Source organism: Microplitis mediator, chromosome 3 (assembly GCF_029852145.1).
Source record: "Microplitis mediator isolate UGA2020A chromosome 3, iyMicMedi2.1, whole genome shotgun sequence".
Lineage (NCBI taxonomy): Eukaryota > Metazoa > Arthropoda > Insecta > Hymenoptera > Braconidae > Microplitis > Microplitis mediator.
In genome coordinates, this window is record NC_079971.1 from 6,322,302 (window position 1) to 6,348,925 (window position 26,624).

Here is a 26,624-nt window from a genome sequence, read left to right on the forward strand (position 1 = left end):
TATTGGTCGCATAAAAAATTTTTTTGAACAAAAGTTGTAGGAAATTTAATTTTATAAAAAAAATGTCTCTTATAATTTTTTTTTAGGACTAATAAAAAAGCCGTAATTTCAAAATTCAGATTTTTTGTAATAATCAAAAATTTGAATCATTCATTATGAACCTTAATTTCAGAATTACGGTGAAAATATTGGTCGTTTAAAAAAATCATATGAGATTTTTTTTAGAAAATTAAATTTCCCACAACTTTTGTTTGAAAACTTTTATGATAAAACAAATATTTTCGCGGCAATATCAAACATTTGAATAATTCATTTAAAAATTAAGGCAAAAATCTTGTCCCTACTCATAATCTATTGTCTTCTCTTATTTTTCCCCAGACCAAAATCTGACTTTTACTGCCTGTTATTTATATTAGTCTGTTTTTAATCGTCTATAGATAAAAAACAGCTTGAAATTTTGATGAAAATTTAAAGGCAGACCAATTAGTCCAAATATAATCTAGTCAGACTAAAATCAGATCAAATTTTCCGACCCGGGAAAAAGGTATCTTTTGCTTTTTTTCAAACCTAAATAGTTATTGAGATATTTGGAGTTTAAAATTCCAAGACCCAAGCATAGAAATCTGTAATTAAAAATTGCTTGTGGTTTTCGGTGCGCCATGGGAATGCTTAGAGTTAAAAAAAATACGTAGAGTATTAAAATTTATTGAATTTCGAGACAGTTAATTGAATTTTATTTTTATAAAACGGCTCGTATTATCCGAATATTTCATGTCAGTTTTACATGGGATCCATTTAATAACTTTTTAATTAAAATCTGAAATTTTTTTAAGGTAAAACGGTAACTCATTAAAATAAATATGTGTCCAAATATTATTTAAAATACAATGGCGATATTCTGAGGCATGTGTATGAAAAAATATATTTCGTTGAAATATTTAGTCATGAATGATAATATCAAATATAATATAATATAATATAGTAATTAATTTTTTTTCGCAGGGTAGCTAAATTTTTTTAACAATTTTTTTTACAGCTTAATGAGAGAATTAAATGTACGTTCGTAGAGTATTCGGATTAGTTGGCGAGTTAAAAATGCTTGTAAAATATTTTTAAAACTTGGAAGAGTAAAATGAGGGGAAAGAGAACATAGACGTAGAAATTACGTAAATTTGCGGTAGTAGGATTTTCGATTCCACGAGAATTATACCGACTAAATATTTACCTCGTTTCTCTTTAAAATGCTGTCCGCAAACAACACGATATTTCTCTTCCTGTTTTCTCTTTCCTCCAGTCCACTGGCTTAAATCACTCCACTAAAGGATCAGGAATCTTGTGACGTTAATAATGCTCCAGTTTTTTAATATTTTTTTTCCAGACTCCTTTTTTCTGTAACTAAAAAAATTAATTAGTTAAAATTATTATTTTTATAAAAATATATTATAAGGGTTTATTTAAACTTAATCCATTTTTAAGATGAATGTTATCGTTATTTTTGTAAAAAAAATCTGGAAACCGCCTGACCCTGAGGGCCAGTCCCAAAGCTTCCCCCTGTTTTCGAGCTCTTGAGCTCGAAAATACACAGTAAAAAAGGATTCGTCAAAATCAACACTCATCATGTGTAAAACGAACATTTTACACTTATTTATATGTTGTTTTAACATGTTGTGAGTGTTAAAAAAAATTACGCACGTATATGTTAAAAGTAAAAATTTTCCAATAATTCTTTTGTAATGGTCGACATTATTTTTAACATTTTGTGTGTTGATTTAACAGTAACATATGAAAAGTGTTACTTTCGAATAAAATAACATTTTTGTGTGTTGAAAAATCAATCGATTGCGGCAGTTCAAACAAGATAAATACTGTGTGTTAAATTGACACACAAAAGTGTTGAATATTCAACAAAATTTTAACACACGCTTTTTTTTACACTTTGACGATTCGTTTTTAACTGTGTACTATTGTCAATACATTTTTGAACTTTTCAAGCTCGAAAATAGTAATGTCGCACCTTCCATTGCAAAAATTTAAGTAATGAATAATGCCAAAAAAAAAAAAATAATCAAGTAAATCGTTATCTTTTAATTTTATATCAGCAATATCTTTGGAAGTAATGAACCGATTTCGACATTCAAAAAGACATTTGACGCAGTTTTTTGATCTCTAACATTAAAAAAAAATTTTTGAACCATTTGATAAATAATATTATGAATTATTCGGGGAAAATGAAGTACATCGTTATTTTTTTTATTTTTAATCACCAATATCTTTTGAAATAATGAACCGAGTCTGATATTAAGGGTGACATTCAACGCAGTTTCTTCACCACTGACGTTCAAAGAAAAACTTTCAGCAATTAGCCCAACAATTCGAATTTTATTAGAAAAAAACACTTTTTCGCAATTCTTCCAACAACGGTTTCTCTGGAACAAATGAACCGATTTTAATAATTAAGCCAGTATTCGATGCAGCTTATAAAGTTTTAGAGCTGGATAAATTCTAGAATCAATCCATCGAGTAGATTACAAGTTACCCGAAAAGAACGTTTTTGAAAAAATTTTATTTTTGGACCATCTCTGAATATACTGTACCGATTTTGCTCAATTTCTCTCAAATTGTTGAAATTAATGAGCCGCTTCAAACGCGACTTCAAAAAGTGAAATCGGTTCATTCGTTCAAAAGTTACAATATTTACATACATACGTACGTACGTACACACACGGAGAAAAATTTTGACTCGTAACCTACCAATTTTTATTATGCTATCGACCAAACTTGAAACAGGAAGGGAAGCATCCAAAAAATTATTATGCTCATACGAAAAATCATTATGCTGTATCATAATACTTACTATGCGCGAGACACTTATCGATAAGATTTAATAATATATACTTTCATACATTATAATAATTGTGATGCGGCATAATAATTTTTGATTTTAACGTAATAATTTTTTGGATGCTTCCCTTCCTGTTTCAAGTTTGGTTGACAGCATAATAAAAATTTGTAGGTTTCGAACCAACATTTTTCTCCATGCACATACATACTCTCGGACATCTTAAAAATGATCAATATTTTCCTCGGACCTCAAAACGTCATCTGTTGAAAACTCGGTTTTTGAAAACCAGACTGAAACCAATAACTTCCCTTTTTTTTGAAATTTTCAATTTTCTTAGCGGGAAGTTTAAAAATTTTTGTTTTCTGTTTATCTGTTGATTATTTCTTTTTTTTTCGCAAGAAAAATTTCGTGTAATAATTTGCTTATACATATATATTTATAAAGGGGAAAGAAACTCGTGAAAGTATTTTCGCGAATAAAAGAGATAGGATATAAGATAGGTTGTAGGGTTGAGGTACATGTCTTAGCAACCCCTTTTCTTCCTCGTTCAATCGGGGTCGAACGAACGAGCAGCCGTTAAAATCGAGGAGCGTTTACATCTACGTGACGCGCTCGATTAATCGCTCAGACGATAAAACCCATAGGACAGGCATGAAGTAGAGATGAGAGAGGAATGTAAAAGGATTTTCACTAAGAAATGAAATTACTGTGAGAGATTAAAACTAAATTACACTTCATTTTTTATGTTTAGTCGTCTCAATTACAAAATTAAATATCTGTACCTCCATTAACATTTTACTTTTATATTTAATCAACTTTTTTACAATTAAATACCGAGTCAAATTTAATTGAATTCCATTCAATCATCATAACTTTTTTAATTTAATTTCATAATCATGTGAAAATGTTAATTGAATTTTTAATAGACAAACTTTTATTCATTTTTATAATTTCGTCTATTAAAAAAAATTTCACAGGTTATAGATATTCCGTTTTACCCCCGACTTTTTTAATAATTTAAATTAATTAGAAAAATTTTTTTTTACATATATTCGTCTCCACATATGTATATATATATTAGGGTGTGTCATTTTAAGGCTATAATTTTTTTTTTACTCCTACGCCAGAAAATCTGGTAGTATATAGAAAATAAAAAATTGTGCCGCTGGGCTAAAGGGTTTAAGTCCAATAGCGGCTTAGCTCATCAAAAAATTCGATTTCCCATTTAAATAACACGGGAAATTTTTTTTTTCATCTTTGAGTATTTTTAACTCGTGAACAAATCGATGGATCGAATTGACTAATATATATTTTCGTAGGAAATTGAACGCTCTACAAAAAAGGTCTTTTATCATTTTTTGATAAATCCATCTGTTCGAAAGTTCTTAGAGCTCGAAGTAAAGTTGGAGATCTTTTCACTTTTCCGGCGAAACTATGAGGCTTATCATAAAATGTTGTAGGGTATTTTTTGTTGACAATTTTATTCTCTACAAATTATTATCAGCAAAGTTTTTTCAAATTCCGCATTGTTTTCTAGTTATTTTCATTTCAATGTCGAGCTCTTGAAATAGATCAGAACACTACTTTTTTAAGAGCTTGAAATTAAAATGAAAATAACTAGAAAACAATGCGGAATTTGAACAAACTTTAGTGACAATTATTTGTAGAGAATATAATTGTCAACAAAAAAGACTCTACAACATTTTATGATAAGTCTGATAGTTTCGCCGGAAAAGTGAAAAGATCTCCAACTTTACTTCGAGCTCTAATAACTTTCCAACAGATGGATTTATCAAAAAATGCCAAGAGGCCTTTTTTGTAGAGCGTTCAATTTCCTACAAAAATATAAACTAGTCAATTCGATCTACCGATTTGTTCACGAGTTAAAAATACTCAAAGTTAAAAAAAAAAAATTTCCCGCGTTATTTAAATGGGAAATCGAATTTTTTGATGAGCTAAGCCGCTATTGGACTTAAACCCTTTAGCCCAACGGCACAATTTTTTATTTTCTATATACTACCAGATTTTCTGGTATAGCAGTAAAAAAAAAATATAGCCTTAAAATGACACACCCTAATATATATACGTATCATATCATCATATTTCAACAGTATTAACCGACATGAAATATTCATTTTCAATAAGACAATTCTTTCGAGTCAACTGATCTTTTCACTTAACAGAAATAGAAGAGAGTGGACGTGACGTGGTTGACTCGCGACTGCCGGACGCGATTCGAGAATTTCATTTCCGCGGGACGCCGTGCTTGAAACTTCTTAAATTAAATTTCTGAATTACAGCCAATCATCTTAGTAAAAGACGTGAAGGGTATAGAGAAACGAAAATGTATATACATCTATATAAGAGAGAAAGACAAAGACAATGACTGAGAAAGACAGAGAAGCACAAAAAAACAGAATGAATGAGAGTACGACTTGTGCGTTTAACGACATCGACGTGAGAGCTTTTTTTTCTCTCTTAATCTTTTATTCTCGTTAAATTTTCTCTTATGTTTCAACATGAAGGACGATATAGCAGGAGGCTGAATTAGGTTCGATCGTAAATTCTTCGGAAATTTCTGGGACCTTAATGAAACCTCTAAGTTTAGTTCTCGTAGTAGTATAGTAACTTTAACTTGTAACTAAACGATATATATATGTATATGTATATATATATGGCAAGCAAGCGAACGAGCGAAGAAATATGAAACAAAACAAATGACTATTTCCAGGCGGGTGCAAGAATTGTACGAGTTTTAATACCATTGGATTGTATTCGTTGTTATAGCCCAGGATTTGATGATAAATCGGCAGGAAAAGAAAGCTGGAATCGAGTAAAATTGTCGAATTTAATGCGAGTCATTGACTTAAATTTATCGTGAGAAGTCTTTGGTGAGTACGCGAACGCGAATTTCGTTCGTCGAGGTCACTCGCTAGGAAATAATTTGAATTTACCGTTACCGCTGTGCTTAAAGCTATTTTTTGTTATTTTAAATAAATAACTGAAATAGCTATCGCGACAGACGAATTTCAATTAAATTGATACCATTTACATTTTATTATAACGATACTTTTTTAAATATTTTCAATTGTCAAACATATTGTTTTTAATATTAAAAAGAATTCATTTCCGTATAAGTCAAAGTGACAGAAAATAAAAAATATTTAAAACTATTTTTTACAAGATACATTGTTTCCATGAGGGTATCAATATATCATTGACATTTCAATCAATATGTCATATTCAGCTCTGCGTTGTTGTAATTTAATTTTTTTTTACAACTTTTTTTTTCTCTTATATATTATACTGGTGTTTAGCGGGTATAGGTAAAAATATGTAATATATGTCTACACAATTGTAGCACGTACCTCATCTCGAAAATTGCGCAATGACAAAACCTCAATCGATAGGCCTCCGTTAGGTCAACTAATTTTTTCGATGGGTCTCCTTTCGTTTTTTTTTTTTTTTAAATATCCCATAGAAAAATTTACTATTTAGCGCCGCATTCATTATAGAGCTGTCATTTTTCATCATATTTAGTGATGCGGAATGACCGTCATTTTGAGTTTTGGTCACAAGACGGTCCGCTGACGGTTTGTGACCGACGGACCTAAATGACGAGCCTGTTCGAATGCGAAATGACCGTCACAAATTTTTTGGTCAGCGTCCGTCATTTCGGACCGTAAATAGTAGTTTATCTATCGAGTGCGAGCGTCTTAGACTCAATTGTACTAGATAAATACATTAGTTTTTGTGACAGATATTTGAAATTTACTACATTTAGTGCCTATAAATGGCAGATTATAAATCCGCGTTTATTTATTTGGTAAGATTGTTTTGAGAATTTGTTGAAAATTAGAGAGAAGTCGGTAAGTGGACGAATTAAAATGATGATAAATTTTGTCACAAGATGGCTCGTTAAGTTACTTCGATATTTTTTGGTCGTTTGCTATCGCACATGTAACCAAAAAATATTTTTTGATCCGATGATGACGTCACTATTAGAACGATTAGGTATTTTTTTTACCAGCTGTATCTTATCTAATATTTTTAGCTGCCGGCTATAGGCGCTAAATGTCGTAGATTTCAAGTGTCTGTCACAAAAAAAATTTTTTGTCACAAATTTGGTCAGTCGCATCTAGCTAGATGATTTGTGACCCTCATTAAATTTTTGATCACAAATTTCGGCTTGGTCACAAATTAACGCTTAATAAAGAATTTTGTCAGTCACAACCAGCTAGATGATTGGACGCAACCTTTTTTTGTAAATGATTGAAAAATTTATTTTTCCCTTCGTATTCTTATCTCGTGGTATTTTTAAGAAAATGGCGGTTTCAAAATTTGAATTTGCATAAAAGTTATGATGGCTTTTGTAAGATGTCGCCACAACTGTGACGGTCCGTCATTTTATGAACGGGCCGCCGACGGTCTTGTGACCATGACGTGGCGGTCAAAAAATGACCTGACGGTCAGCTTCACATCACTAATCATATTCTATTTTTGTTATGGTTAGGTCAGTATTGGTCAATCATTTTGATCATCATATTCTTTGTTTTAAATATTCAATTAATAATTATAAATTAATTAAAACTCGTGCATAAGCATGTTACAGAAGTCGCAAAATTATGAATTTCTTGATGTACACGCAAAAAAATAAACGATAAATTTTATTCGGATTTTCAATTGATTTTTATTGTTTGAACAATAAACCCGCATCAAAGAAGGTAATTCATAAATAATATAATATTGAAAGCGAAAAAGTATAAGAATGATTCTCTAAAATATATTGATATGAAAAAAAAATAGTCATTCTTGGTCTATAAATTTTATTGTTTGAAATGGTAAAATACGTCATCTTGCCATATAGATATAGCCGCGCATCAGTAATACTTTAGGTTAATTCTTTCACATACATTAAAAGCTTACAAGCACAAGTAAAATTTCGTTGTTTCAAACTATAAAAACTGATGCGCTTAAGATATACTTTTTGACAATTTCAAGAAAGTAATAATTATATACCGTTGTACATAAAATCAATTGTTCGACATTGAAAATTTTATTTATCATACTGAACGTTTTTTTACTTTTTTACTATAAACTTAAATGTTCCAAACATCGAATGTTGAAGCTGAAACGTTAAATTATTATAATTTCATTTTTTTATCTACCAAACAGTAATGTCTATTACTTGTAACATGATTTATTTACATATAAACTTTAAATTTCAATATTTAAATTAACATTATTATAATATATTCATTAAAACCACGAAATTACTGTTTGAAATGATATTAAATTGTGACCACATTTTTAATTTTTAGTTATCGATTACTAATTTTTATAATTCATTTTTTTGCGTGTACTCTCTCTAAACATGAATTAGTGAAATAAGGGAATATTCACTAATCCAGAGTGCAAATCGTACCACTAATTCCACAAAGTGGAACGATTGGCACTTTGAAGTAGTGAATATTCACTACTTATTTCACTAATTCATGTTTAGAAAGTAGAGATCATACGGAATCAATTACTTTTTATTAAAATGATCGAAATCATGGGTCGTTTTGTTCGAAATTTCATGCTCTACAACCCTAGACTAACTTAGAACGTTCAGAACCCCTCAGAGTTTCACAAATCGCACCTAAAGTTCCAGAAGATGCAAATTTATAATTTTTTTGACTTTGAGATCACACGAGAACTCCGATTCTTCACAACACATCACCTTGATATAATATAGCAGCTTCAATTTTACCTCAAATTTATATGTTATTTTACACGTTCAAGAGAGCTAAAAAATTGAACTGAAATAATTTCAAAACTGACGTAGAAGTAATTCCAAAAAATGCATTTTTTCTGTAGTCTCCATTTGTAGCGGCCCTCCTCGATAAGTTCGCATAAGAATAATTACCATCATTATTTCGGATTTATATCGATTACTATTATTATTTTGAAATCGAAAGTCGAACTTTTTAAGAAATTAATAATCATAGAACTGCATACTCCAGACTTTTTATAATTTTTGTTACTTAGAAGAAGATATAAAAAAGACTTTTCGTTTTCTCGGTCACATTTCATCCCTCTTGGAAAAATAGGAAGGAGATAGACATGAAGGAAGAAGACGATGCTGGAAGAATGATTTATTATCCCGACGGCCTCGACCTGGAACAGCTTTTCACCCACTTCTTCATCTCTCGTTCCAATGTATACTCTCATCGAATACATTATGGTCCATCTTTATTTATTAAGAAAATGAAAAAATATTTCATTATCTGAGAGATTCTAAGTTGGACAATAATTGTACTCCATCATTATTTAATAAGACCACACTGAGAAAAGAAATGTTATTTTTCTTCTGAAAGCCGTCATTTGGTTGTCGAGAATGTAACCAATGAAATACTTTCTATTCCAAACAAATCCTATTCTTGAAATTCAAATAACTTGGAATTTGCCGCTCAAAAATTCAAACCTCAAAACCGAATTTCAGGCGTCGTTGAAATAACGACGAGTATTTTTGGCATTAGGTATATATTTTTGACACCACATATATAATTATGTAACTCAATTCTATTGGATATACGAGGATACGTCTGGAAACATTTTCAACAAAACTACACAAAATTTATTTCTGTGCCACGAGTTATTCAAAGAGTTCATTAGTGATCGATTTTTTATCATCAAAGAGATTTATGCAGAAATGCTTTATATCAATTTAAAAAATTCTATTCAATTTATTAGAACTAATGAGGTATCAAATTTTTAAAAATGAAAAAAAAAACTCATTTTATTTTATTTATTCATTTATATTAATAAATAGAAAAAGTATACTTAATAATTTTAAAACATGAATATATATTTAAAAAAAGGATTTGAATTCGCTGAATAATGCTCATGACACGTGATACCTATTAGTGAATAATAAATTTTATTCATTAAAATTAATTAGCGGAAAGAGATAATAAAATGAAACGGAAGACATGATTAATTATTTTCCTCATATATTATGGATTACTAATAATTTAAATAACTAAATAATGATAATAATGTAAAAAACTATCTGATTACGTGTCACATATATTGTTTAAAACCATACTTTAGAATATATTTTCATCATCTAATAGAGTCTACACGGAAAAAACAATATAGTAGTGGTTACTCTCTGGGATAGTACTGAGTACTTTCTGTAAAAAAGAATTCAGACAGTACTGTATACTATCTAGACTGTATCCACTAATGTCCGGGATAGTACTCAGTACTCTCTGGATAGTATTCAGTACTCTCTGGATAGTACTGTGAACAAATTCAAACAGTACTGTATGCTATCTAGACTGTATCCACTACTATCTAGACTATATCTACTCAGTACTATCCAGAGAGTAGTGGATACAGTCTAGATCGCATACAGTACTGTCTGAAATTTTTTTTTTTACAGAAAGTACTCAGTACTTTCCTAGAGAGTCGCCACTACTATATTATTTTTTCCATGTACCATAAAAATCCACGGCATGTAATTGATCTTTCGGCTGTAACTGTTTTAGTTTTTTCAATTCTAATTTGTGATTTGCTCCGAGTGATATACTGATGGTTGTCATGATTATGTATTAGACGGTTACAAAGGTATTCAGGTGTTATATCATTTCTGATCTTATTTATTACGCAACAATTATAATACAATCTTTGTTTTATTGATATCGATCCTGTATACAGTGTCTAACATTAGTTTTATTAATGTATTTACACCAAACACAATCCTCTTTGCTCTATTTTGAAGTTTATAATAATACATAGTTGAAAATTTTGTGTTCTTGTCTATAAAAATTCAATGATTAAATATTTAGTGTTAATTATTGGACACCATCAATCGTACATTTTACTAAAGTTTAATGTGTTGTCTGATTTCAACAAGTTTTAAGCCTGTATTATTGTTTGACACAAATATAATGTGTTAAATTAACACAAAAAATTGAGTGGACCGTTTGGGACATGTGATTTGTGTTAAATTAAACACAAATTTTTTAACTGTGTAATAATGATTTTTCGTTCAAATTTACTTTAGAATGAATATTTTTTTTGAAAACTTGAAATGTGTATAAAAAAAAAAATTAGTTTCCATCGTCCATTGTTGAATAAGATTTTCAGTCAGCTCATAGTTTCTATCACAAATCCGTTTGGTGAACACCAAAATGAGAAGGAGAGTCACGAGCGTCGCTTGAAATAACTCGTGCGTTGGTAATTAGAACGAATAAATGCATGAGTAATGAGAGAACCAGTCTGCGGTACTTTATGGAGCTTTTGGCAAGTGGACGAAGATAAAAAAAATTCTTTTGAGAGACTGGGCAACAGTTTCATATATATACATATATATATAAAAGAGAAAACTTGTAACTGACTGATAAATCCAAAGAAAATAAACCAGTTGATGCTTTTAAACTATTTTCCTAAAAAGTATTCTCTTTTAAAAAATTTTGATTAACTTTCAAATGAATAAAACCTCAGAACTTTTTTTGAATTAATGCACATAAAAAAAAAAAAAAATAAATAGCCATACATAAACTCATAAAATCAAAATATTTCTTTAAAACTTTGCGTGCTCCACTCGAGTGCACAAAGTGCAGATAGGAAAATGTGATTTTTCTAGTGACGATAAAAGACAGTGAAGAAAATAAAAATTGAATAAAAGAGGTTAGTACGTAAAAGGAAAAAAGGCAGAAACGGAAAAGCAAAAGAGAATTTGTTATTAAAACTTGTTTTTTTCTCTTCATAATTAAGCGGAATAAATTCATGGGAGCTGTATTCGTTCATTAAAAAAAAAGGATCAAATGAAAATATTTTCATCGGAATACAATAATAGAGCATCAAAAAACACGATTAAAATTGACTAAAATTTGATAATTTAACCTACTAGCGATTTTAGTATATTTTAAAAATAAAATAAACGAAAAAAAAACAAAGTTAAATAACTAGAACGAGTAAATAATACGAAGGAACGAATGCTGATGATCCGTTGAGCTGGTAGAACATTTTGATGAACGTCCAATCGGATTAAATGGACGTGGATCGATTCATGCCACAGCGATATATTGGAAAATGGCTTAATTAAAAAAAACAAAGTGATCACTTTGGTCTTTGAACCGTTCGGAAATTCTCATAGTGAACAAAAAAATTTAAAAATAGATAATCACTTCGTTCGATAGGTATAGACACGTAGTTATCGAACTGTAAAACAATTTTATTGGACAAACGAGTCACAATGTGTATAGATTGATAAAGGGGTAAGTGAATAATTTACTATCCTAACGATTTGGGATATAAAGTCTGTATGGGATAGAAAACAATAATTTGTGTTGGTTGAACACCAAAATGCAGGATCATTAATTAGTAATCGTAATTTACTTTAAACCTAACGCCAGTGTGTATTATATGTATATATGTATATATGTAATCGATGAATTGATAAATAGTTAATTGATCTGGATGTTCATTACCGTTGTATTTTAATTAAAAATCATTAATGCGGGCAACGGAATTATACTGTACATATATTTATGTCTACCTATTGTTTTCGCAACACCGATCATTTTTATTTACAACGCTTGAGTTTATGCCCGGATGTTGCCAGCATCAATTTTATTCACAAGCCAGAAAAGGTATAAGAAAAAAGAACAGTGGGTTTTTTAAAAAAATTTAAAATAAAATATATAACTACATACATATGCCTGTGGCTACGTAGCATTACCAAGATTACATGAGATTTTTTTTTGAATACAGTTTCACGTAAAATAAAAACCTCGAGAATTATACTACCAGTTTTTCAATATATCTCGATGTTTGTAGGCAACATATATCTGTATTTATATGGATACTTTTAAACGAAGAGATTAAGTTTGTGGTTGAAAAAAAGGAAAAGGGAAACGTTCATTTACTACCAATACTTCATTTTATTTTTCATTCCTGTTTGTGTGTATTTAAAGCGATTTATTTTTAAATTTTATTCATATTTTTCACTCAAAGTATTTTAATAGTAAATGGGGTACAAAAAGTTATTTTTTTTGTAGATTAAAGGCTATAGAGTTTAATTGTATTAAGAGATATCGGACAATAGGACAATCTAATTATTGGTGAAGACTTGAGCAGTCGTCACAGTTCAACTTCGTTTTTGTCATCATAAATATACCGAACAAAAAAAATATGAAAAACGGTTGACCCTGTGGGCCAACCCTATAACTTCCCGCTGTTTTTCCGTACGAAAAAAATGTATATCCAGGATATATACGGGCAAAATTGAATATATGTCTCATATATGCGGCATATATTCAGATTTGCCCGAATATGTACGGATATATACTTTTTCCGTGCGGGATTCGAGCTCAGAAAGCTCGAAAACGTTACTGTTTGAAAATTTTGGGGCTCTTCGAAGTCAAAAAATAAATTTTCTTTATCGTAAAAACCGTGAGGTTATGATCGAAAATAACCATATATCAGTGAACTATTACTGTTGGTAAAACAAATATTGTCAGCTTACATTATAATGCTTGCTGTAGAGTATGTGCGAGAACAATAGTTAATATCAGTGATTGTTATCGATGGCATATCATGATAATTTGAAAATAACTACCATATAATAACCATTATGTGAAATTATTGATAACAATAATAACTGAAATTTCCAGCGTATATTAAATATTTAATGATCGTTATAGTACTGCCTATATAATAAAGAGAAACAGCGCAAAAAATATACTATTTTTGAGAAAAAATATTTTTCACTATTACTATGGCGAAAGTTTGAATTCCTGCCCTGTTTAGAGGGAAGAAAGTTGTTCCTTTTTTATTTTTTTTGGAGAAAACACATGATAAAAATTAGTGCATGCGCCATTCTTCCCGAAAACAGAGGCAAAAATTTAAACTTTCAGGTGCAGGCCTGGTGAAAAGTAGTATACTAACCACCGAGGAAAGTAGGGCGTCCTAATTCGTGTTTGCCACCCTGGCCTTCGGATCTGGCAATCGCACGCGCGTGTAAAAATGTCCTACTTTTCTCCCATGGTGTGTAATATACTATTATTCAACGCAGGTCTGATTTGCGCGCTTTATGACGTCTGCGTTGCGAACCCTAAACGGCTGTTTATCGACCGGTGCAAAGTAGTTGAGTAAAGTCAAAGTAGATGTCCTCGACTTCCACAGGCGTTGTGAAACGTGAGTGTTAAAATGACATTTCGCCACGCGTCTTAAGATTTTTAACTGAGCTCCAGGCCTCAGTTCGTGCATGTGACCCTACGACTTGTGCTGAAAACATTGCACTCACCACACACGGAAAGATTGGAACCCGACTGGTTACTGTTCTGCACCGTACTGAGTCGGGTGCAGAACAGTAACCAGCCAGGTTCTAATCTTTCCGTGCATTAAGACTATCTTAGTAACCTAACTATGCAATATACTATTATGGTTTCTGTTTAATCATAAATTGCAAGTGACTATTTACGTTTACGCTACTAGTTGATCACACCATTGGTCTTAAATTAACTTGTTTCTGATTGGTATCTGACATTGAAACTTTAAGGTCCAATGCAGGTTATCATGAAAAATATTGTGTATGACACAGGATGAAACAGGATTTCAGACTGCGGGTGATGTCAACCCTCGGGCAGTCAATTTCACTCTGGTCTGAAATCGTCTTATTGTATCTCTTGTCACACAATGTACTATTACTGTATCTAGGGCGAGGGCGGCTTCTTTTAAATATCTTCAATAAACATTTGTAAGTAAAAAAAAAAAAATTTTACTTTGCAAAATTTATGAAATAAAATTCTTTCATTAAACTAAATCTGTATTAATAATTTAGAAACAGCACAAGATTTACGATAAATGAGATTACTAAATTTTTTTAATTTTTATTGCTCAATTACCGTTGAATTTAAGTTGACATTTTCACTATCAAATACATGTCTAGTTAACGGGACAATTATTTTGCATTAATTGACGAACGATTCAATTAATTTTCCTCGACAATAATTACAAAAAAAAAATAAAAACTTTACATCAATAAAAATGAAGTTAGTGTATGATAAATGTTGTAACAATTAAAAAAAAAGCATGTGAAATTGTCAAAAATGTTAAAGCTTGTAAGAAAAATATTGATGCGAGTACAGGTGCACAAAGAAGTAGAACGTGGAGGGGTGCAGAGACCAAAGTTAGACAGGAACATAAATTACGTCGATAAATAATTGATGAGCGTCACGCTAAGTTCGTTGTACGCGATCGTAAACACTAGGAAGCATACACATACATAAAGTGACGGAGCAACTTTTTTTCTTTATCAAACTTTCCTTCCGCCTTGCTTTCTCTCCTTTTATCGCTGTCGTTTCTTTTCACCCCGACTCTCCATATATGTACTAGTACTATTACTATATACTATAATACACATGAGTCTCTGCCAGAATCGATGAGAGTGCGACCACTCTATCGAGATGCAATTATCGTCTGTTGTGTGTGTTTATACTTTGACATAAAAGCCAAAAAATCAAATAATAATTCTACTTTGTGTTATTACGCAACTTAACTCATTTACTATTATTTATATTTTAAACATATTTGCGTACACAAAATTTCATTTATTAACAAAAAAGAGAGTGGGTTTAGATGATCAACGTCATTTATTTTCTTCCAATGTATTGCTCTAATTATTTCAAGTAATTTCATGTTTTTCTATCGATAGAAGCATCTTATAATCTAAAGAGCAAAATGGCCATCTCAAAATCATTAGTAAAAATAGGGGATCAGAAATGGCGAGTCGGCCCCAGAAAAATATTGCGCACCTCGAATGCAAAGCGGAGAGCTTGGACTCGACTATCGACCTGTCAAGGTCACGCGATTCATTCGCATTAACTTGTGTTGATTATTTTTATAGCGCGGTAACGTTATGAAAACACATTAATCAGAAAAAACACTAATTAACAAGCCTACTTCTTTTGTCAAGTTCTGCAAAACGTATTATTATGAAAAAAATTCTAATACGAGAATTTTATCACTGCTACAGTACGTAGTTCATAGTTCAAAAATAGGGTACCGTCACTTATTATTCGAAGACAAAAGATCCGTGACAAAATATCCGAATACATTTTATCCGATAGACAAAATATCCCCGGACTAAATACTCGATAGATAAAATATCCCCGACAAAATATCTTATAATATAAATACTTTTCATATAAATAGTACAGTACCCTTTTATCAGAAATGTTTAATATATATTTGCACATAAAATTTGAGTGTGTGATATTAAAAATAGATCAACACATATGCTTGAAATCGTACTGTGCCCTTTTTCACAGATTTTGGATGGGTATTATTTTGGAAATAGGCTTGGAATGGTACGGTACTCGTTTATCGAAAACCATTCATTATTTTTTCACTTAAAATATATTTTTCTGAATAAGATTTATCGACAGGATATTTTGTCATGAATATTTAGTCCGGGGATACTTTGTCTATCGGATAAAATGTCTTCGGATATTTTGTCGGGGATATTTTATCCGCGAACTACAAGTCGTGCTACCAAAAATAGTGTGTAAGCAAGATATTTCGAAAACGACTTGACGAAACGGACTCATTTCTTTTTTACCATATTCAGAATCATGGAGAGTTGGTTCCTGCAGAAGATTACTTCTGTAGTTCTTTTCATTTTTTTCGACAAATCAATTCAGTCAATTTTGATAGTAGTTTGAAACTTTCGAAAACTTTGTATTTTACTGTACCTACAGACTCTTAATCCCGAGGTCGACTAAACATTCCGACTCTCCGATTTTCATTCAAATCTTGGGGTAATTATTTTGCTTTGCTAAACTATAAAAACGACTGGGTCGAAAAATTTGATCTGATTTTAGTTTAACTAGATTGTATTTGGACTAATTGGTCAGTCTTTAAATTTTTATTCAAGTTTTAAGCTGTTTTTGATCTACAGACGATCAGAAGCAGACTAGTAAAAATAATAGGCAGTAAAAGTCTGATTTTGGTCTGGATAAAAACAAAATGAGGCAATAAATTATGAGAAAAAAGACAGATTTTGGTCGCCCTTAGATCAAAATCAGACTAAAAATTTTTGAAAACAAATCTGACAATAGATCTTTTGATTTAAAACAGATCAAATTTTTCGACCCGGGTAATCAAATATTGCACGCCTCATAACACGAAGCGTTTGAGGTAGTGCATTACTCTCAACATGTCCAAGTCAAGCAATTTTCCGGACTTAAATTGCCTGTGGATAGAAATACATTCAATTATATAAAATAAGTAGAAAAACTTACACTAGGAAAAAAAATCTTTCGCTAACAATTTTAGGGTGGCAATTTTGTCCCAATTTCCCTATGTGTTAACAAAACTAAATTTACCACAGCTCTCTAAAAACGAATTAGTGAAATTCATTGCGAATTAGTGAATATTCACTGGGAACCAGCTACAAGTGTACCGTTGGTTGAATTAGTGGTATACATATAGCTGGAGAAATAGTGACTATCCATTGATTCCCAGTGAATTTCACTAATTCATTTTTGGAGAGTAAGCAAATAATTAATGATCTTTAAAAAACAGTTAAAAATTTTAATTCAGTGCTTAAAAATAATTAAGTACTGGTTGAATTTCCATAAAGTGTATAGATATATATATATATATATAAAAAATGTCTAAATAATCAGGGGATTTATTTTAACAAAAGTAAATGAGGACGTTTTTAAACCGCGAAGGATAGAGAAATATAAAGAGAAGAATCATTAGTCACCATAAATTGTTGTACTATTTTATTTTTCATTTTATAATTTTTTATTTTTTTAATTTTCAACAGTTGAGACTTCCAGTTGCTCGATAATGAGGCGGTATCGACTGTAGTGAAGCGAGTGCGGAAATACGAAAGGTCAAATGGTGGAGTATTTAAATTTTAAAGTTTTAAAACTCTACCGAGTTTTTTAAAATTATTTATTTTTTGTTTATTGAAGTAAAAAAAAAATAACAGAAAATGAAGTGAAGAAGAACGAAATAAATGGAATGAGTGTGAACGGTGAGATAATTGAAAATAAGGCAAGCCGATCCTTTGCGATTGTGCTCAACAAATTGCTGATTTTACCCTCAATCTACCCTTGCTCAGGAATGAGAAATTTACCCGGGTAATTTTATCCACCAGTGATTTCTTATTTCATTCAATTCCTTCAATTTTTATTCTAAATAACGTCTTGAATAATTTATACTTTTTTTCCGAAAATAATTATTTTTATTGAATCAACTCTAGCAAAATTATTATTATTATTCATGCCGATGACGTTGTAATTTTTATATCCTTATATTTAATTAGTTTACAAGTTCCGACAGCGCTTCCATATGGAGATTTTCGGGTTTAAACGCATTTATAAAACGAACTCTGTCATCACTTGATTTCGGCATAACAGATATTTTGTAATTCGGATGCTTAGTTTCGGTGACCCTTTTAAGGAAGAGAGAATTTCCATAATTAACAATGCAAATTTGATTAATAGATATGGCTACTTCAGGGTCTTGGAGTGTAAATTGGCCATTATTATTAATTTTGCATCCTATTCCCGGGTCAACGTTACCCAAAAATGACACAAGTTTAGTAGTCATTACAGTTTTTCATCCCCGGACCGAAAAATTTGATCTGATTTTAGTCTAATTGGACTATTTGATTTTTTTTTATCTTTTATACAAATTTTGAGCTGTTTTTAATCTGTTGTTTTAAAAAACGATTGCATTACGGGTAGACAAAACTAGATTAATTTTTGAACTTTAAAAAATTTTAGTTCTGAAAAGTTGCGAGGACTAAAAGAGATTAAATCATGGACTTGTAATATTTTGATTTATGAGCAATATTTATAAAAAAATATATTAAGTTACAGAATTGATTGTGTTTTGTTTACTATTTATTTAGTGTCTTTTGTTTAAGAATGTCGAGAGTCAATGAAAGTTTGACAGCTTTGTTTTAATTGTCTTGAATGAATATTTATAGTATTGAATAAAAGTAATAAAATAATTCTTCATTGTCAAGAAATTTTCCTTATTTACTGGATAAAATCGAAAATATTTTGGCATTAGAAACCATAAAAATTCCTGTGACATCTTATTACAGAAGCGCATTAGCATGTTTCAAATATCAAGAAAATTTAAATAAATTTATAAATCTATATTATTATTATTATCTATATTTGTAAAAAGTCCTGTTTTTGATCTAAAAGCGATTAAAAACAGACTAAAAATTATAGTAAATAAAGTCTGTTTTTGTCCTTAAAAACAATTGAACAAGACCATGAATTATAATAAAAGTCGGTTTTTAGTCTAAACGCGATTTAAAACAGACTAAATATCATACGAAAATAAGTCTGATATTGGCTTGGATAAGGAATAGTACGGGCAAAAACAGATTAAATTCTTATATAAAATAAATACGATTTATAAACTCAAATTCAAGAAAAAATGTTTGAATTTATCATTTATTTTAAAATAGATCTAATTTTTTGACCCGGGTCAAAAGTTGACTTACAAAACTACAATTTCAACTTTAAGCTTCTGTTAGTCTCGAAAATATCAAATTGAGGTCCATTTCTTAGGTAAATTTTTCAAAACTCTAGCTGCTGTATTCGTCCCCATTGTGGGTTTGTTGAGAAATTTTGTCATAATCTATCAAAATTAGTCAAGTAGGTTTTAAAAATACTATTGGTTCAAAAACTTTATATATATATGAGCATTCGTGTTCAAATTTTCCCGGGTTCAATTGAATTATGGGCGCGTCGTAGTGGTAAAACCGAATCGGTATTTCGTATTAAATATTTAAATTTATAAATAATTAATTTATTTTTTAATTCGTAGCTAAATATATATGTAGTTATAATGACTTCTCATACTATTAATTTTTTATCAGCACTCTATGCAAGGGAAACTTAATGAAAAAGAACATGCACAGTAAAATGGCCCATAAAGGGGACATCTAACTTAATATTCTTTACACACGCATTACATCACTTTGCAATCAGATCTTTTCCATCGGGCGACAACAAAAGTCATAAAATATGAATTTATATCAATAAGTTATGTAAAAGATATTATTTTTTTTTATTGAGTCAAACTCACGTGGATAAATCGAAAGTTTTATTGACAAGATAACCTTCTATTTTAATTATCAAGGAGGAATCGGTTATGACTTTGAATATAACAAATGGGGGAATGTTAAATTATAGGTTCAAATTACCCCGACATACTATACGTAAGTTATGTTTCGTATAATGGTAATTTAAACTTTAAATTAATAATTGTGGAAGTAAAGTTCTCTTTCACTTGTTACGTCTTCTCAATATTTGATCAAGACAAAGATAATTAATTAATTTTCAATTAATTACACAGCTTACTTATACAGAGAAATTATATTTTCATACACAGAAAAAAATGGATTTCTTGGCGCCAAAAATTTTTACTCGCCCCAAGAAAATTTTTACTTGGCCTAAAAAATTTTTTGCGTTTGAATTGAAAACGATAATTTTCTTAGGACGAGAAAAAAATTTCTTGAGCCAAGACAAAAATTTTATACCAAGAAATCTTTTTCTTCTGTGTAGGCTATTTAAAACTTCGTAATTCGTTACGTTAGTTAAATAGTTGTTGTAAAATTCATCCAAGGGTTTTTATTCAAACTTAGTTTTATACATGTTTGTGAAATAATTATTCAAGCTTCATTACAAATGTAAATTTTAAAGTTCTGGTAATAAATTAAATTGATAAAATAAACTTAAATTCAAATTATAATCTATAAACGACCATGCACTTATGGAAATTGGCTTTAGATAAAATCTGCTGAATTTTTGATATGTTCTAGTCTATATAATGCTGATCGTATCGTTAAAGTATTATGGTCACAACTGCAAGAAAATAGGCCTTTAGTCTATAAAGATTTTTTGTACACAGAAAAAAAAAGATTTCTTGATGCAAAAAATTTTTACTTGCCTTAAGAAATTTTTTGCATTGTGAGTTAAAAAAAAGTTTTCTTGGGGCGAGAAAAAATTTCCTTATTGGCGCAAGAAATTTTTCTAGTGATAAGAAAATTTTTGTCCCTATTTTAAAATGAAAAATTTTTAGCGCTAAGAAATCCTTTTTTAGCTATAGTACACGGAGAGAAATTTATGGTAATAATTACAATATATTATGGGAATGGTTCCCATAATACATGGTAACCGGTTTTTTTGAAATGTTAATTATAGGAACGGCACCCATATATACTATAGTTATCATTACTATAATATTATAATAATCGTTACCATAATATTATGGTAACCATTACCATAATATGTAGTAACCATTACTGTAATATATAGTAAAGGTTACCATAACATTATGGTAACCTTTACCATAATATACGGCAATAGTTACCATATATTATGGTAATGGCTACCATAATATTATAGGAATCATTACTATAACATTATGGTAACCATAACTATAATATTATAGTAATCGTTACCATAATTCCTTCACATGCGATATGGGAACTGTTCCCATACTTACAGGAACTTTTCCCAGAAAGTATGGGCCTATATCCCATAAATTAATGTAACCATTACCATAACGGTAAGGGACGATATTTCATAAACGTACTAGAAACGGTGACCATAAATTTCTCTCTGTGTACATGCTCAAAATGAAGGCCATTAACTACTTAACGTTGGTCTCATAAACTTTTTCATTAAACACTGATGATTTTTGATTGGTCAGATGCAGTGTTTAATTTTTCTTCACGCACTAATGCATCCCCTCTACCTCTAAATGTGACGAAAATAGGCGTGATATATCCCTACTCTAAAATCCAAGTTATCCAAATGTTAAAGCTGCAGCACTAACAAAAACAAATTCTCTAGAACGCACCATTTATTTAAAAAAATGAAATAAAAAATATTAAATTACTCAGTTGCGTTTATATAAACATATATATTTTATTTCAATAGTCGCATGAAACTGGCTTTGTACTACTTCACAAGTAGCGAAAATATATCAGGCATGCAAACTACTGTGTGGTGGAAAAATTTTAACAAAAAAAAAAAAAAACCAATGCCGTTTATTGTTTATCGTACTCACTGTTAATTTTATTATGCGCTACATTCTTGGTCTATTACACTTAATGAAAAATGTAATTCATTTTTAAATATTTAACAGCGTTCACATCGATTCAACATTAAATTCATTAAATTATTTCCGTAATTTAAACGCCAAGCCAGCTCGAAAATATATATTTAATTACAAACCGTTCTACCATAAAGTCGTCCAATAAATTTAACCGGGTTACTTTTTATTTTTAATATTATTTTTTATAACAAAAATATAAAATGAACATCGAAACGAATAAATAAACAACAAAACACGTTTTATTTCTGAAAAATAAATATATACCGTTTTGACAATGACAAACTCACTAGACAACAAATAATATAATTAACTTCAGCGTGGTAACGTACGTGTCGGTTTTATAAAATATCTACTACCGAACAAAAGAATAAAATTTTAAAAAATTAATGGAAATCACGAGGGCTGACAACTGTATTTTTATGAAAGTTTACTTTTTTTATTTTTATTAAATTATATCTTATTAATAATTATAAGTATCAAAATATATATAGCTTAATAAGTTTTGAATAAGTAGAGAAAATTTTTAACGTTATTATGCCTTATAAATTTATAAATAATACTTATTTACCTCGAAAACTTTATAAAGCTATAGGGAGGTGGAAAATGGGTAGTTTACCCCATCTCAAGTGTGTTAAGTATTAGTTTGGTACTTGATTTTATATTAGCTTTCCCTGCAGCTAATAATACATGAAAAGATAATAAAGCTATATTATATTCATAGCTTTCATTACCGATAAAAATTTTAATGATATTAACAGCACAATAAGCTTATTATGTGCTTTTCAATTTACTTAAAACTTGGATCGGTTTTTTATTCAAGCCTTTGTAGTTTATAATGAGACGTAAAATATTTTCAAATTTTTAATAAGTTTTGAGCTTTGCACGAGGAAATTCTGGACTCTAATAAGAACGCTAAAAAAATAATATATGTTTCATCTTGAGAATATGAACTTATTATTAAAGATATATTTTGATGACTTTTTTGGCGCTATCACTCGACTAGAAATTACTTTGGGATCGCCCAGTGTATGTATCTGGACCTCATTGGGCTCCAATGGGGCATTCCCAATATGGAAATACTTATGAGGGCCCAATCAGAACCCAATCGGGAAATCTCAAACAAAAATAAAATAACTCATGGTCAGTATTTCTCAACTGGGTCCTAAGTGGGGCTTAAGTAGGAAATCCCAATGTAAAAATAAAAAATTATCGTCAATATTTCACAATTGGGACAATGGGGCCCAAAAATATCTAGTCGGGCATATAGATAACACCAAAAAATTTGGATTTTCATAGTAACTAAATTTTTATTTAAAATCTTGTAGTCAATAAAAAACAAAATCAGAAGAAATCCATAAAAGTATGGTTTCATTATATAGTCCTGTAAAACCCCGTTATAAGCAATCTCATGACTCGTATTTTTTTCTATTGTGTTTTTTGTAACAACTTTGAAGCTCCCCTACTTTTTTCGAGCACTTAAATTTCATGTCTTGACGCTCGCTGAAAGCATCAGCGATTCCGACTATTCACGATAGAATAAACAAATGTAATTTTTCACGTCGATGCTCATGTTTATGTTGGGCAAAATGTACCAACAGCTAACAAAAGTAAAATTCCGGCATGATTATGGAAAGCTATCGGATTCGGCAAAAATATATTAATTATAAATAAACAAAGAGGTATGCAGTAGTGATATTCTGCAGAATTTCATTGTTCGAAAATCTGAATATATAGAAAAAAGAATGACTATTCATCAAACATTTCGCGAGTTATCGTATTTATTCATACTCATGCTCATCCATATATGGACGGACTATCAAACGGCAATAAAAAACATTTTCTGATGGGATTGTTCTTTATGATAATTCGTATCGAGTAATTTTAGACTATCAAAAATTTAAATGCAACAGAACCCGTGTAAAAAAATAATCGTTTTCAGAAGATTTCGAAATCGGTCCACGTTTGTCTGAAATTGACAGACTAGAACTTTAAGTTGGACTTTTTTGGAAATGATCAATTTTAATGAGTAAAAATGATGGTTGGTCAAAAATTTTATGTAAACGTATTATGAGTCAGATGACGTCTTTTGAATATTATTCTCAACAAATGCATTTCTACACTTTCCCTTTGTTACTTAAAAGTTACAAAATCTCCAATTTTAATCTTTTAAGCAAACATTTTTCAAAGCTATTGAAAAGATTTTTTACTTCAATAGGAACAATTTTTTGTCCGGTCATAAAATATTCAAAATTTGATATTTTTGAACTTTTTATGAGCGTAAAGCAATTATTGTTTGAACGCTTATTTATAATTTCTTCTCATTTGTAAAATATCATTTTTATCTTGTAGTGAACAAACTAAAATCTGACGTTCCCAGAACAGTCTAAATATGTTCAAATCGTACTAAAAAAATATTTCTAACATAAAATAAAAAAAACTCACTCAAAGTTCAAAATTTGAGAATGGGGAACATTTAACATACTGGGGAAAAATCAAGAAATGCATTTTTGTTAATAATTTTCCAAAAACCTTCTAATTGATTCAAAACTAGCCTAATTAAAATTCTATATCAATAATCATTTTTGCTTTTCAGAGCTTAAAAGTTTGAAAAAGGTCTAAATAGTTTCAAATTTATAACTTTACTTTTCGCGCGTTTTTAAAATTTTATTGGAATTAATGTTTCAACGGTCCATAATTATCAATAACTATTAAATTCTTAGGAAATAGGACCAGAAAATAAATGAATTACTATAAATAAATTGAACGTTTCGTCATTTATTTATGACTTCCCTTCATAACAATAAGTCCGATTATGGCAATAATTTTAAAGTATAAGGGCTTTCTCCATAGTTTCTATGAAATAGACAATTGAATTATGTTAATAAGGTAAACAATCTAACCTAATATATTAAATTATTACATCAATTGTCATGTGCTTACAAATTGTTTGTTTTTTGGATTTTGATTTTAGTTGCTGAGGAAGTCATAAATAAATGACGAAACGTTCAATTTATTTATAGTAATTCATTTATTCCCTGGTCCTATTTCCTAAGAATTTATAGTTATTGGAATTAATTTTTATGATACTGGTACATAATTTTGTACTAATGAACAGTTAATAACATTAGCTATTAAATCTCATAACTTGGTATTATTAAATTTGAAATCTTATTATTGTATATTTGATACTAAACATTTTTAATAGCACTCTTGTGTTCTAATTAAAGAGAAGACCGAGGTTAAATAACAATTAATCATATTACTTAATTATATAACAGCTACTTTACCCATGCTAATTTGATTCTAATAATATAATAACCACGTTTATTCGAGGATGTTATACTAAATATACATTATGCCTCTTAAAATAATTATATATTAATTGTGATAATATTTAACATTGTTTCATGTACTAAATAAATACTCATTACTAACAGAATATAGCAAAGCCTATTCATTTATTTTATCATAAATTATAAATCATATTTAGTATGACGGTAGCGTTAAGTCATCACCGTTAATTTATTTTATTAAAAAGTCATAAAATGTGAATTGTTACTCGTAATCCGTGTATTTTCATATTAATTGTTAAATTGATTTTGTTTTTTTATGTCGACTATGAATACATTGATTTTATTTGACCTTTTGGAATATATGATAATTATGTATTGTTAGTATTTGTCACAAATAAATCAGACTTTATTTTATCCTTTTTTTACGCGATCAGAACTTTTATTACTTTTTTTTCAATTATGAAAATGTTTAATTAATCGGCGCATTCATTATTTTTTAACTGAAAAATGAAATGCCCTAAATTATTTTAATCAGACAAAACAACTATTGCTTAATAGAAAAAAAGATCATTCGGCATCCAAAATGGAAGTAGATTTCTCACTTCAATCAAACCGTTAAAGATAAATGTACCCATTACAACGTTATTTAGAAAAAAATAACACAGAAAACAAGATTTTTTATTCATTACAAAATTTCAAATTGCCACTATTTCTAGAATGCTCAACTGATTTTTATAAAGTTTCAAACTTGATCAAGATAATTACCTAAAGAATAAGTATATATAATTTAATAATCACCCATCAAAAATTTTCAAAGATATAAACAATGGCATTGTCACCATGACACATGAGTCAATTATGTGACTTTGAACCCTTATTAAAAGCAGAACAATTATCGTAAAACAAAAAATAAAGAAAGGAAAATATAGCTTTTTCTATCGGCTATCAAGTTCTTTGTACATAATAAGGATAGATATACCCGTTAAAAAGTTATTTACGAAACAAGCCGAAAAAGTAGGATTTGTCGTTATTTTTGGAATTTCAAATGTCCACCATTTCTAAACTAGTTGACCGATTTTGCTTATAACCTACTCGATGAATTATGATGGATTATGGCAAAATTCTTTGAAAATTCTACCATGAGGACAAATGCAAAAGATAGATTTCTATGAAATCAACTAAAAATCCGGAAATAGTCAGAATAGTTTCTGAATACATTAAAACGTTGAGATCTGATGTACCCGAAAATCGGAACGTTTTTCACGGAACGCAAATAGAAAAACGAAATAAAAAGTAAAAAATTTACTGGATGTCAGCCAAAAATTGTAGTC

General features: G+C 29.6%; 1 protein-coding gene across 2 annotated transcripts in view; it reads right to left on the bottom strand.

The window, feature by feature from the left end:
- Window positions 1-707: 707 nt before the first annotated feature.
- Window positions 708-26,624, bottom strand: part of LOC130664646 (uncharacterized) — a 143,630-nt gene continuing 117,713 nt past the window's right edge. The window contains exons 16-17 of one of the 2 annotated variants that reach the window (XR_008989438.1): window positions 1,226-1,395; window positions 708-817 (exon numbers count right to left, since the gene is read on the bottom strand). The gene's annotated coding sequence lies outside the window, so the exon portion shown is untranslated. Of the gene's footprint in view, window positions 818-847; window positions 1,396-26,624 lie in introns of those variants that run through there. The other variant, XR_008989437.1, reaches the window with a different exon arrangement.